At 42.3% G+C, this 14,178-nt stretch overlaps 1 protein-coding gene across 1 annotated transcript in view; it reads right to left on the bottom strand.

The window, feature by feature from the left end:
- Positions 1–10,479, bottom strand: part of lrmp (lymphoid-restricted membrane protein) — a 79,642-nt gene extending 69,163 nt beyond the window's left edge. Inside the window, exon 1 of the mRNA XM_050035805.1 lies at positions 10,349–10,479. The gene's annotated coding sequence lies outside the window, so the exon portion shown is untranslated. The remainder of the gene's footprint in view (positions 1–10,348) is intronic.
- Between the last annotated feature and the right edge of the window lie 3,699 nt (positions 10,480–14,178).

Raw genomic sequence — 14,178 nt, 5'->3', positions numbered from 1 at the left:
GTGTGGTGGGGGGTCGGGGGGGGGGGTGGGGGGGGGGGGGGGGGGGGGGGGGGGGGGGGGTGGCCTATGGAAGCCAGCAATAATCATGTTCATCCTAAATATAAGCAAGCAACGCTAACCACATTTTATTTTGAACTATGATATTTGCCAAAACATCTTAAAAAATGTTGCCTGAAAATGGTATGAATATTTTTTTTGGTATGCAACCATTGCAAAAAAAAAAAATAAACAAACAAACAAACAAACAAAAACTGCGGATTACTTATCTAAACTAAGAGGGAGAGAGTACGTGCATGCATTGAAATATGACATAGTAAAGCAGATTTGTAGAAGCCCCCTTCACCCTTCACCCAGCTATTTACAGGGGCAGGCCTTAGCATGAGAAACATTTATTAAGGTTAGGCACTCTCTTTACTTTATTAAGATTCTGAAGAAATTGTGGTTAGATACTGAAAAAGGGAGAGAACTGAAGCACAAGACAGGAGGTGTGCACTACAGTAGTACAAAACCATAATCTTGTCTCTTAATCAAAGTTTTCTTCGTCATTTAAATGTATCTCTAGTGCCTCACTTCTACACTTTGTACACCCACTCAACATCCAACCCAAACATTCTCCTACAGTTTCTGCGTGCTACAAGAACAGAACGCGTTCTTAAGTGGAAACCCAGGCAGCAATTGGAGCAATTAGTTGTATATTCATATAATTTCTAGGAGACAGGGCTGCCAGAACAGTCTAACTCTACTAGAGGGGTCTTCCAAAAGATATTCCCTCATTTAGTGTTTTGATGACATCATTTTATCACACACTTAATTGAGTCTCATGCAGCCTGTGTGGAAGCATCTGCATTTGCTCTGCTGCTCCACATGTTTTCCTTTACTTTGCCACAGTAACCTTTCTGGTGGAGCCAGCTCTCTAACCACTGCTCAATCCCCTCAATTTAAATTAAAGTGAAGTCATGTCTGTCTTCCCCAGCAGGTGGTGCTAGCAGCCCACAAACCATAGACCCCAATCCAGCTCTGCTTCAGAGAGGGGGAGATAGGAGGAGAGGAAAAAGGCGAGAGCGAGTGAGTTTTTGGAGGCCTGCCAATCATGATGAAAAACCACTGCAGAACTAATCTATTTCCATGCCCGTCCTAATCCACCAACACAACGATGGCATCATTTAATCACAAAATCATCATCACCATCACCACTATCACCATCATCCTCCTCTCCCTCACTCCCCTCCCCCTCCGCTGCATTAATAAAAAATGTATTTTTTGTAAATAAGAGCTCGTGATTAAGAGCAGATTAGCGCGCGCCTTCAGACGGACAGACAGACCGTGATGGGTTTTGTTAACACGAGAGTAACACTGGGTGTCAGTTGTGTGTGTCTGACATTACATCAACGTTATCCTCCTGCCGCTCATGTTATCGCTCTTGGCTTAGAGTTTTAGGGGACTTTTTAACAGCAGCACTGCTTAAGAGCTTAGAGTAAATGGATGGATGGATAGATGGATGGATGAAGATCAGGCGTACACACATGCACAGAGAGATCAGTGTCACTCACACGGCTACGGCGCCAAAGCCTGATTTGCTTTGTGGTAAAAGCTGTTTTATTTCTCATCAGTGTTGTAATGGAGATGCTCCGCTGTCACACGGCACTTGAAGTCTCATTTTGTACTGGAGAAGAGAAAAATCTGCCATTTTGCGGCTCTGGTGTTCACCTCATTGTGAAGCATCTGGTTTTATTGTACATCATTTGTCTGATGGTCAGCCTTTGGTGATTGAATGCAGTAAAAGAAAACACGTAAAAGGTATCAATCATGACTTGTGACCCTGCAGAAGTGTGTGGTGGCGTATTTATCTGCAGAAACTCTTCCATCTGTTTTGCTGTATTCAGGTTGTAGCACTACCCTAAGCAACAAGAGGAAGCTACGAAAATTGTGGACAGAAGAAACACGCAAATACAGTAAGATGAAAGCTCATTTCATTTTCACCTTTGCTGGTGAGCACTGTAGGAGAAGAAGAGGAAGAAGATCGATGCACAGTTGGTCTGTTTTCTGTTGGACAAGTAGGTGCCAGCGATTAGCTTAGTTAGCTTTCTTGAGTATTGGCTTCTTCATTAAAACAAGTGTAACGTTCCTATATCCTCCTCCTATGTTCTCATATCAGGACATCGCATTTTGGGTTAACTGGACCTTATACTTTATTCTGCTTAATTTAGACCTGTTGTCCTTGTTCGTGGACACTTTTCTGGCGCCATCTAGTGAGAGCACAATACATTAATCCATGTAAAAACAAGATGGCAGCCATCTCTGCCAAGTCAGTCTGCAGCTGATCCCGATACAAAAGTGGACAATGTACAAAACCTGATTACATTTTATGGTTGAAACTTTTTTATTTTTGATTAATCACGTTTGTAGTTTGATATGGCAACAAATTTGACACTGTTAATCATAAAGTACTCGTCTGAAGACATTGGGAATTTATCACCAGTTTGCTGAAGGACAATGGGACTTTATTATTGTCTCGTTTGAGGACATTGGGTCTGACGTTGACAATGTTTAGGTTTTTATACTTATCAGGTCCTTCTGATCCCAAATAGCTAGGAGAATTAAAAAAATGCATACCAACCAAGTCTAAAGGCTCAGTAGGCTTGATTTAGGGACTGCATGGAAATTGTTTGAGGTTTTAGAAATGGGAGAAAGATAATGAGATTTTTTGCTTATAGGTACATGATGCACAATTTTACTAAAAACCAATGTATTGACTCATATAAAAGTAATACCTCTCAATCATCATTTATGACCAATGAGGAGTGTGTGGCCTGCTTCTGAATTTCTTTTCATTTTGCTGTGTTCGGGAGGTTCTGGGGCACAGCACACAGGTGAAGTGGGACTTTATAAAAAAGGTAGCAACCAGGTTGCAGACCATAAGAAGCACGCATCCAAAAGGAAGCTATGAAAATGGTAGACATGGCATTGACAAAAGTGCAAATGCAGTGAGGTGAAACGTTGACTGGATTGAACATGCAGTTGGGTTTCACTTTCAGTTTTGCCAGTAACCAACAGTTCCTGCGTAGTGTACCTTTAAGAAAGGGTAATAATATAATAAAAGGCTAGAATTTACAGATAATAACATGCTTCATTTTGTTATGTTTTGCATAATTTTAGGCTATTGCTAATCGCACGTATGTGTGTGATTTGGTGGTTTCTCTTCATCAAAGATCCAAAGAAAAAGGTGTTTAAAAAGAGAAAGTGAGTTCAGCTCCCCACCCCGATAATTGTCACACAGTCCCTTACTGCTCAGGATCAGTGCCCCTTCTTATTTAATGCCATAAAGCAACCGAGCAGATTTTATGTAAAATTAGACGAGATGACTCACAACATAACATGCAGCGTAGAGGCTGCCAATCTTCCTGCCAATGGTGTTTGTTCATGATTATTGTAACAATGTCTCGGAATTGAAATGGAAATGATTTATTTTTAGATTGCCACCACAAAGCACGGTTAATATTAAAACCTCTCGCTGCTTTTGCTTTCCGTCCCTGTGGGTGAAGCATGTACTTTATTCGCAGGTGGGCACATTTTGTCTTGGAATGCAGGACACCTACTTATTATTCAGTGTTGTGCTGAATATTTCTGTGTGTTAGTGTGTGTGTGTGTGTGTGTGTGTGTGTATCAAAAGGAGACGTCGGTCCTGACGGTGAGTAATGTTCTCCAGGCCTGGCGGCTGGCACTGCTCTGTATCCCTGCAGGTGGGAGTGAGTCACACACACATGCACGCACACACTCTTACACACGCACACAATCATTCACACACACACACACACACACACAAGCAGTGCCACCCATTTCATGCTGACCACCTCAGTGTGCCAGCCCAGCGACCATGGCAGCCAACTGGCCAGTGAACAACTGTCTGTCTGTCTGTCTGTAGAGCAACAGCACATACCAGCACAGCAGCTCAAGTGAGGTTCTCTCTCTAACACACACACACACATACACACACACACACACACACACACACACACACACACACACACACACACACACACACACACAGAGTCATTCTCTCTCATTACTCACACAAGTCTGACACATCCCTGTCAAATGCCAGCTCACATTAAGGTGGAGAGAAGGTACCTTTCTCTCCTCTGTTTATTTGGTTTCCCTGTCTGTCTTTCTCTCAAAACTCAAATTCAAGCCGCTTTACTGTGCGACTTATGAACGTAAACAGCATTAAATCAGGGCGTTATTGCAATTTCTAAGATAAACACAACAGTAAAAACAAATTAATATCTAATATGAATCCCCATATGTCCTCTGCAGTCAAAACCCGTGCAGGTACATGTGTACTTTTAGGATTTTTGATTGAATAAGGAGCACAATTTCCTGAAGCAGTTTAATGTTTTTCTTCGTCTCATTTTAAAGTTGCATTATTTAGATTTACTGGCTGAATATAGGAGATGTATAGGTGTCTTAACAACTGGCTGCAAAATCCATAAATGCATTTTACTGGAGGGGTTAAATGTGAAAATGCCACAGCCTGCACTTCTCCTGTCTTTCTTTAGACATCACTATATTTTCTCTAAATGCCTTTTCTCCCTCTGTTTTTCTTTTTATGTTTAATGAAATGTTGTTGTCTGGAAATTGTTGTTTTTTATTGTCTTTAAATGTGCCTCGATGTATGTGATGTGTAGCTACTGCTCATGCTAACGTCCTCTTTAACTGTACAAGCATCACAAATCATCATTATAAATGACCACATCATAACACTTAACTGATGAGTCTATCCATCAACTGGGAGTCCTGGATGTACAATGAACTGTGCAAAATGAGTGTGTGTGTGTGTGTGTGTGTGTGTGTGTGTGTGTGTGAGACGGCCTTTTCCATCATTTGCTAATCAGATATCATAATTTGCTCCAGCAGAATATTGAAATATGTCTGCCGGTATTTGTATCACTCCATCGTGGTTGAGTAAATGACGATGTGACAGGCATGGATAACCCACCAGACGTGACGTGACATTCTGTGTGTGTGTGTGGCTGTGTGTGTGTGTGTGTATGTGTTTAAGTGTGCTTTAATGATGTTCTGTGGAATCGGCGATGTATGGTTGCCTCTGAGCGCGGGTAAAACAGTTAAACACAGTAATTGCCATTTACTCTCAGCTGTGCTCGCGTTCCCATGGGAGAGCACAGCGCTCAGTGGGTACCACACACAGACACACACACACACACACACACACACACACACACATACACACACACACATCTTATTTTAGAGGATTTTCAACAGTACCTCCTATGTCTCAGTTTTGTAAGGTTTGGTTGTGAATGTACATGCTGCTGCCAGTGCGCGTGTGTGTGTCCATAGTTGAGGTCTTGCAACCATCATCAATATTACACTCTGCCCCGGGGCAGCTGAAGGTTTCTGGGTTACTTCACTCTCTGTTTCTCTCCTCCAAATAAGAAAGGAGGTTCGTTCACATTTATTCTTCCAGAGATCTGTTTTTTCTTTTTAATTTTAAGCATGTTTGTTGACTTTTGCCTCATATAAATCACAATTATAACTTCCCAGTGTGTGTGTGTGGGTGTGTGTGTGTGTGTGTGAGAGAGAGAGAGGGGGAGGGAGGTTGGGAGAGGTGTGTTTCCTGATGTATAAATTAAGAGCACATAACTTCTCCTCCAGGTCACTGAAACAACAGAGCCGTCACCCGCCTGCCAAGTATGAATGCGGGGTGCAGAGAGGGACATAAATGACCCATTGTGAGTGTCTGTGTATGTGTGTGTGTCTGTGTGTGTGTGTTTGTCGGTCTCTCAATGTGTGTGCAAACACGTGGACATTTACATGTGTCAATACAAACGTGTGCGGGCAGAGTATGTGTTTTTGCCTATGTTTGAGCATATGTATTTTTATAAAGCCTGTGTTGTGTGTGTGTGTGTGTGTGTGTGTGTGTGTGTGTGTGGTGAGTTTGACTAGGTTCCTCAGTGTGTGTGATTAGGTGATCGCTGCTTTATATTCCCCACAGAGGAATAGAGAGAGTATTTCCCCTGAAAAAACAACAGCGCACAAAGGGTTCTTTGACAAGGCTCTGTGTGTGTGTGTGTGTGTGTGTGTGTGTGTGTGTGTGTTTGGGCAGAGGGGGGGTTGGCGGCGCTGGTCTTGGACCCTCTGAACTCCCCTCAGCTGTGACCCACTGCTAGCGAGGCTTGACAATACCTTGCACTATGTGAATGTAAAGACAACATAACTCAGGCTCCCTTGGCAGGACAGAAGTCCATTTTCACACTGGCATGCATTTTAACGACACATTGATGACACTGTGTGCATGTGCAGTGCATCTGTGTTGTTTTGATTTGATGAAGTCTTTTCGGTGCAATCCAGTTGACCTGTCGATCTGTTGTGCACCGGTTCTCTCACTCTGCATCTTCCCATCTTTCACAGAATCCTCTCTAACAAACAAGAAGAACTTTACCAAAATCTGACAGAGTTGTTGTATTTCCCTCTGGGTTTTTCATGTGGTATGAGAGGCCAAGAACAATAATGATAAATGGAGTGAAGTTAAGGCAAAACATGACTCATATACCATAACTGTTGACCATATGAGGCTATGTATTATCCATAGGAACAAGAAAAACCCAAGCAAATGGTCAGATGAATGCAAAGTACATGTAAAATACTGTAGAAATGTAAGCATGTAATACATTGACAGGCCTAACTGAGAGGTATATACTCATAATTCAAAATTGTAGTACAATTAAGACTGCATTAATCAATATTTTTCGATCAACAATGGATCAAATGACTGCATGACATGTAAAGGGAGTTGCTAGTAGTGACAAACTCACAGAGAATTATCAATTGACTATGGTGTTCCTTCAGTTATATCAGCGTTTTAGCATCTTTAAGCTTATGTTTTGGCTTTACGTCCCACAACAACCCATTGTCACTCCCAACTTGTGAAATACCGACACCGAGGGCCTCAGTGGGCTTCTTTGTGTGGAGCCCCTGCAGAGTCTAGGATCGCAACTGCTAAGTTGTTAGCCATAACAACTTTAGAAAGTGAAAATATGTCAGTGTTGGTGTTTACAGTTTATTGAGCTGCCCTCATGTGGCCAAAAAAAATAAAACATTTATGTAGGTTTAAGTAATACCACGTAATGGCACTGCTTGTTCCTACTCTCAGGGTGAAGAGGTTCGCCTTTGGTGACTCAAACTTTTTCTAGCTACAGCTCTTCCTCACTGGGAGGCTATGTTTTGTTTTTTGTCTGACAGTTTTAAACTGTTATCTCATTTCTCGAGATGCTCTTCTTTGCTGAAACACCACCTAGCCAACAACAGTAATGAGTATAATTCTACATACCAATCTTGGCTAATGCAAGGCTTTAATGTTGTATGGACGACATCTTATCCTCATGTGACACACAGAAATTTTCTCCGTCCCTTCTTTCATCATATCTCCTTCTCTGTTTCTCTCCCTCACCTTGCTGTCAAGGTATAATGCCATGTTGTACCAGTGTCACCAAGTGTTAATACCACAGCTGTCACCACAAAATCCCACGTCTCCTGCACCCGCCCCTCTCCACCCTTATATTCATCTATATCTCCTTTCACATCAAAGGTTACTGCACCTCTGTTCCCCCCATCTCCTACGATAAAGACAACGATTAGTAAAAAGGTAGGCAGACACACTGACAAACAGACAAATATATAGATAGATGCTTTCCATTTTCCCCGGAGATCAACGCTGTACCACACACAGACAGGCACACAGGGGGATTATTTGGGAAAATTCCAGGGCATTTGTTCCCGAGTGGCACCGCGGGCTTCTGAACACCGGCGATTCAGCTAATGTCACTGTGTGAAAGCATCAATCTATCAACAAAACCCTACTTTGTAGGTCAAAAGGCTTTCAGCATTGCAGCAAAAGACAGAAAAAAAAAAAAAACAACGGCTCCACATTTCACCAGTGAGTGAGAGAAAGAGGCCTCGAGTGAGACTGAAAGGAGAAAATTGTTACCATTACCTTGGAAAAGGCAAAGAAAGTACAGAATAGAAAAAAAAATAAATTCTCCATGAGAAGGAATAATCAAGATGGTTATTTTTCTGCCAGATACCGCTGCTCCCTTGCATTATCAAAATTGATCGTGCCTATTTTTACAGGGGTAGACACTGAGAAATAAAGAGGTGCGGAAGGTCCTATTGTCGGGCCGACACATATCAAACACCGTGATATTGTTGCAGTTAAGTGGCAATTTTGTTGGGTGCAAGCAGATTTTTATTTTTTTTTTACTGCGGAGTGATGCCATTCTGTGCTTTTTTAGTGACTTTAGCTGGCGAAGGGGACTCATGGACCTGATCACATAAACCCTCTTCTCTGTTTTTCATGTTGCACTTGGCTATTTCATTTTAATTCAATCAGAAGACACGTTTACAGACATGCATATCGACCTCCCTCACACTGAGATATAATAATTTCAGTGGTTAAATCTAAAAATGAGCCTTTGACCAACAAATCACCAAATCAGTACCACAGTTGCCAGAAGAAAATGTTGGCATCATGCATTTCTGCAAGACATGAATGCGTTACATTTGTTGTTTCTAAGGTGATGGAATATATAAGTAAGTAAGTTCATAAAATTTATTTATATAGCACTTTTTGGAGACATGGGTCACAAAGTGCTTCACTAGAGCAATATACAACAAGAAAGAAATCATAGAGACAAAGTGACTATGTGAGCCACGTAGTGAAAAATGCACAACTAGCAAAACTGGTTGCACACACATAAGAAAAAAAAGAAGAATTCACACTACACAACAACAATACACATTTGAAAAAAACATAGCTGGTACATACAAGTTACCCAAACGCCTGTTTAAAAAGGTGTGTCATTTAGCTGGCTTTTAAAAGAAACCACAGAGTCAGCAAATCATAAGGGAGCAGGCAGAGCATTCCAAAAGTTAGGTGTTACGGCTGCAAAAGCTCGATCACCACGTGTCTTAGCGAGCTGAAGAATACGGGTGAAGTAGTTCAGCTACATAAGAGGGAGCCTGACCGTGTAATGCTCTATAAGTAAGAATGAGAATTTTGAATGCCAGCATTTTTTCTGGCAATTAGGTTGCTGAGCACTAGTACCTGCTGTCATCCATCTCCTCTTTCCTGTAGATGTGACTGGTGTTCCAGATTGCTAACATGTAAGCTATTGTGTGCAAAGCATGAGGAAGTGTGGAAACAGAAAATAAAGGCTAATTCATAACTGCATTGCGCCTAATTTATTTTGAATTAGAAAGTAAAAGAAAACCTGAAGGAGCACCATCTTGTAGAGAGGGGACTCAGAGGGAGATATGTCAAGGACAAAACAAGAGAGGTGACATCAACTATAGAAACAAGTGACACACACATGAACCCCTCGGACAAACACACACCTCTCTGCCCTCCAGAGGTACACTATCTGCAGCAGGAAGTCCCATGCAGACACTTCCTGTTGGTCCCAGGAACAATGGCTATTGTCGCAGTCTCCACCACTCACATATGCTCTGACCTCACCTCCACATCTCAGCTGACAATAAATCCTCCACCTTTAAATGGAACAGGCGATGACAGATTAACAAGGTGACGGCGCCGAAAACATTACAAAAAAAAAAAAGCAACAGGGTTAAAAATGGCCAAATACGTAAGATTGGGGCTAAAAAACAAACAGGGTGAATAGTACAGTTGCTTGTTCTCACATTCTATTTTGTGATGTTTTCTAAATTGTTCATGTTGTTTTCAATCTGGCAGCAAACTGCCGGCGCCAAACTCCTGCACAGACGAGACAGAAGTACAATACAGTCACTCTAACTCGCAAATCTAGCAAGAGCTTCAGAAGTATCATCTCCAGCTGCTCCACATTCCTGCCTCCAAAGAGTCCACACAGCCTTTACAATGTGTCACACTGGTAACAGACACGATGCCACTGTCAGTTAACCAGCTTATTTAAGCAGCCCTTATACAATGAGGTGCTGACTATACCTGATGGAACATCTTGAAGGCAAACTTTGCATGTTCTTTTTTATATTTACTCTCTTAATACGATGTTTCCTCCATTTAATTTTTTAGTTTGCATGGCCTAACTGGCACTGTGCTGAATTGACTCACCTGTAACTGGCTTTTGCTACATGTAACCCAAGGTCTATAAGGATCTGGAAAGTGTCTGGAAAGAGAGTAGTTTGTAGTTGCACCGTAATTTTTCACTTACCCCTGTTAGCACATCTCTACTGACTTGAAATCCAACATCACATCAGCAGATTCATTTTCGTAATCGTTGCACTGCGCAGGCATGTCAGAAAGCAGCAAGCTAATTATGAAGGGTGAAACGCTTACCTTAGCCGCTGGAAATATTCCCATTACTTCGATTTAGTCAGAGGGAAAGATGAAAAGAACACTGCTACTGTAGGTAGTCCCACTAAAACTCCTTCCACTGCCAAAACTACGTCCTCAAACCTCTGCTCTGAAGCACAAACTACGACCTACAGCACAACAACGTGAAGCTCTGGGAAATTCACCCATCCTTGGCCGTGGAGGTCGGCTGTAGCGCTACGCTAGCTAAACAAGCAAAACTAGATTTTACTCTTGGACAGCTGCAGGCTACAAAGAAGTGATGAAGCTTGTGTCTGGGTATGTTGTGGATGAAATGTTGCTCCACCAGTGACTCTCCGTCTCTCAGGCAGAACCGTGGGAAAATGCTAGTCACAAGCAAGCTAACTAGCCTTTGCCACACTTAACGGCAATTACCCTAACATTCACACACAGGCACACATCTGATTTTTGGGGAGATACGCAATCAAAATTTTATTACTTTTGAAAAGAGTAATGAGTACTATATTACATTTTTAGAGTAACGAGCCCAACACTGCATATACCCCAGCTTCTCAGTCACTCCTTGCCAGATTGTTCTTCGCCACTCATGCAAGACCTTTCAGCACTTTATTCTAGTCTGTTTTCCCATTGCCTGCCCTGCCTGCCTGCTTCGACTGATTGCCAGTAAACGCATCAGCCTTCTGTCCCTGACCTCGAGATCTGCTTCTGCGTCTAGGGTTCCTGTCTGCCTGTGGCTGCTTGATGTTTTCATCCGACGACGTCGATGCTACAGTGTGAGTGTTCCAGTCAGCTTACCTGTGGTTCCCTGTGGTCCAGAGGTTTTCGCTGTGTCGCCACACTCGCCATTGTGTGTCGACCTGTGAGTACTTACCTGTTGGCTTCTCAACCCTCTGCCTGGCTTCAACCTGTCATCTGCCTGTTCCCTTCTGGTTCATCTGTTTGGACTGTGTACTTACCTGGTTCTGGATTTTCTGGCTCCTTGACTACATCCCCTGTCTGCTCCTCCACGGTACCATTCCCTGTTATTAAACTGAACTGTGTTCACTCACCTGCTTCTCGGCCCAGTTCGGCCTGCCAAACCAGCTGCCAAGGAGTTTATGGAGAGATTCTGTTGGAGTGTTGAGCTGAACTGTGTGCTGTTTACTAGCCCTGCTCTGTACCTGCTCAGTAATAACAGTAAACGTCATTACCAGCTGTTCCTGGTCTCTAATGTGCTAATACCACCCAACCACAGTTTGTATCAGAGCAGCCCAGTATCTCGAGGAATTCTGTTCATATTGGACTATCTGCAATTCAAAATGTATGTCAAGTGCTAATGATCAGTGCCAGTGGAAGAAGTAGTGTGTCTTTAATTTAATGAAGTGAGTGAGAGTGGCGTGAGTAAACCAAAACAGTAAAGCTGCAAAAAAATGAAACAATGAGCTAAAACGCTAAAACCCTCTGTAGAGCTAAGGGGAACTACAGAGGCAGGTGATAATTATCTGTGGATTCATCAGTACAGGTGACCTCTTTCACATACAATTGACCCAAGATCAGTGAATATAAACACATTGGTTAAAGCTGTAGTTGGTAACTTTTAGAAAAAAATAACTTTGTCATATTTGCTGATACTGTCTCTATATTCACGCAACACTAAACACGACAGATAATCTGTGAAAACAATCCTATTCCTCTGCCTCCTCTATTGCCTCGTAGTGCATGTGAAGCATATTTTAGTGTATTGTTTAGCTGTAAAATGAGAGTTTGTGACCCGGCTGTCATGTTGAAATCAGTCGAGCCATAACCAAGCACCGCCCACCGGCTGGAGCAAACTCTCATTTTACAGCTGAACAGGACAGTAAAATAGGTTTTTGAAATCATTTGAGGCAAGAAATAAGTAATGAAGTAACAGAGTCTTGATTCATATTTGATCAGCACCATTCACGAGCAGTAATTGACATGATTGACAGCTGCATTAGAGACCCCTCGGCTCTGATTAGTCGTATTAAGTGAGCTGCGGTGGATTTACAGACTGTCTCCTGTACTTCTTTCAGAATACAGTGAGAGTTTCAGCAAATATGACCAAGATTTTTTAATAAAAGTTGCCAACTGTAGCTGTGAAGCAGCAGTCTTTTACTAATCTTATTCTTAAACACACTGTAGTAGCTAAATTATGAAAATGTTGGCGTTAAAGTTAATGTGGTGCTTTGAGGAATCATTCAATATTAAGCATTGTGTCTGGCAAAGGGTTTGGTGTGGATTTTGTCAGTTACAATAGATTTCAAAGGGAAACTTTTGAACCGTGTTAGAGAACCTTCTACTCCTCCTCTGTGCTTTTGTGATGTCTTATTCTCCTCTAAGATTAATTTAGATTTTAGGAAACGTTTGTTGAATAACACCCAACCCCAACCCCTCATGAACAACTAATTCTTTCGCTCTGGGCATGTTCACTGAACAAATAGCGTTGAATGAGAGTCTGGAGCAGTTGTGGATGGTACCAATGGAACCATTCCTTACTGTCCCCAATTTTTGGTCCCCCTAAAAATATATATCAATTTCGACCAGATTATGTGAACGGCATACATTCTAATCCTCACTAGGAGAAAAAAAAAAAGTGTCGCTGAGCGTTGTTCCTGTGGGCTCTGGCAACGTTAAACCTCTGAGCTTGCCTTAGAAGGACTAAAAGCACAAACCCACTATTTTTAAATATCCCATGGAGAGAGACTCTCACTGCAGCCTGTTTTATTTTCTTCTGAAAATGTTGGCATGCAGCCTCGTTCTGTGGACGATAAACGAAAGGAAGCAAACAAGGAAATACAGTGAGTGCTGGACAGAGCAGCGATTGACAACAACCCCGCCCACATGAAAGAGTACTGTTTGTGCGGGCCTGAGGTCTAGGTACCATGTCTGAAGGGTTACTTTTGGATCCAAAGGTACCATACCGAAAGTGTTTGGTGGAAACGGGGCTTTAGAAGATAACCTGGCTTTTATGTACAACTGCACAAACTGAGTTAATACGAGTTGTTCAAAAAGATTAATTCGTTCGTGAATCTAACATTTCTAGTATCATGCCAATGTGAAGTATCTTACAGGGAGCATAATGTGTAGGTGACTACTGGAGAGCTCAACAGGTAAAATGCCTTGCTCCATCAGCATCTCAGCCGAAGACAGATTAGAGGAGGTGAGAATGTTAGACTTAAGAGCAAATTTGGAAGTAGTCAAATGGCATTGGGCCTAACAATGGGAGCCATGGGTAGAATTTTGGAGTAATTTACACGTCTCCATGAGAAACTGGAGAGTAGCTGAAACCAGCTGGTGTTTCCCAGAAACAAACTGCAGTTTTTAGGAACATGATCGTGATGAAACGAGTTCATATGGAGCGCGCATACATGCACCCACACATATGGAGTGAACCAGACATAACACATTCACTCCCCCAGACAATCCAGGGACTCAAACTTCTGTGCTGCAGCATGAAATAAAAAGAAAAAAACTCTAGATACCATATTGAGAGAGAGACAGAGAGAAAGAAAAAGCATTGTGTTCATTAATCAGCTGATGACACAGCTCCAGTGGCCTTAGCAGAGTGGGAAATAATGGAACACAACCAAGCTCCCTTACCTTATGTTTAGCATGATCCTCGAGGGTGTTAGAAAAGGGTTCCAACATTCGACAGTGCTTTTTTTCTCTTTGACACAGTGCGTGTGCGTACGTGTGTGTGTGTGTGTGTGTATGTGTGTGCGTGTGTTTCAGCATCCCTTCGTCCCCATCTGTACAGAGCAGCTGCCGTCAGGATGCTTCTGGGGATTAAACGCCTCTCTCACACACAATCTGCCTCCCTCCTCACCACCCAT

The sequence above is a fragment of the Epinephelus moara genome, chromosome 23, assembly GCF_006386435.1.
Source record: "Epinephelus moara isolate mb chromosome 23, YSFRI_EMoa_1.0, whole genome shotgun sequence".
NCBI classification, from domain to species: domain Eukaryota; kingdom Metazoa; phylum Chordata; class Actinopteri; order Perciformes; family Serranidae; genus Epinephelus; species Epinephelus moara.
The sequence above is the reverse complement of the archived record's forward strand: the minus strand, read 5'-3'. Positions and strand labels throughout refer to the sequence as shown.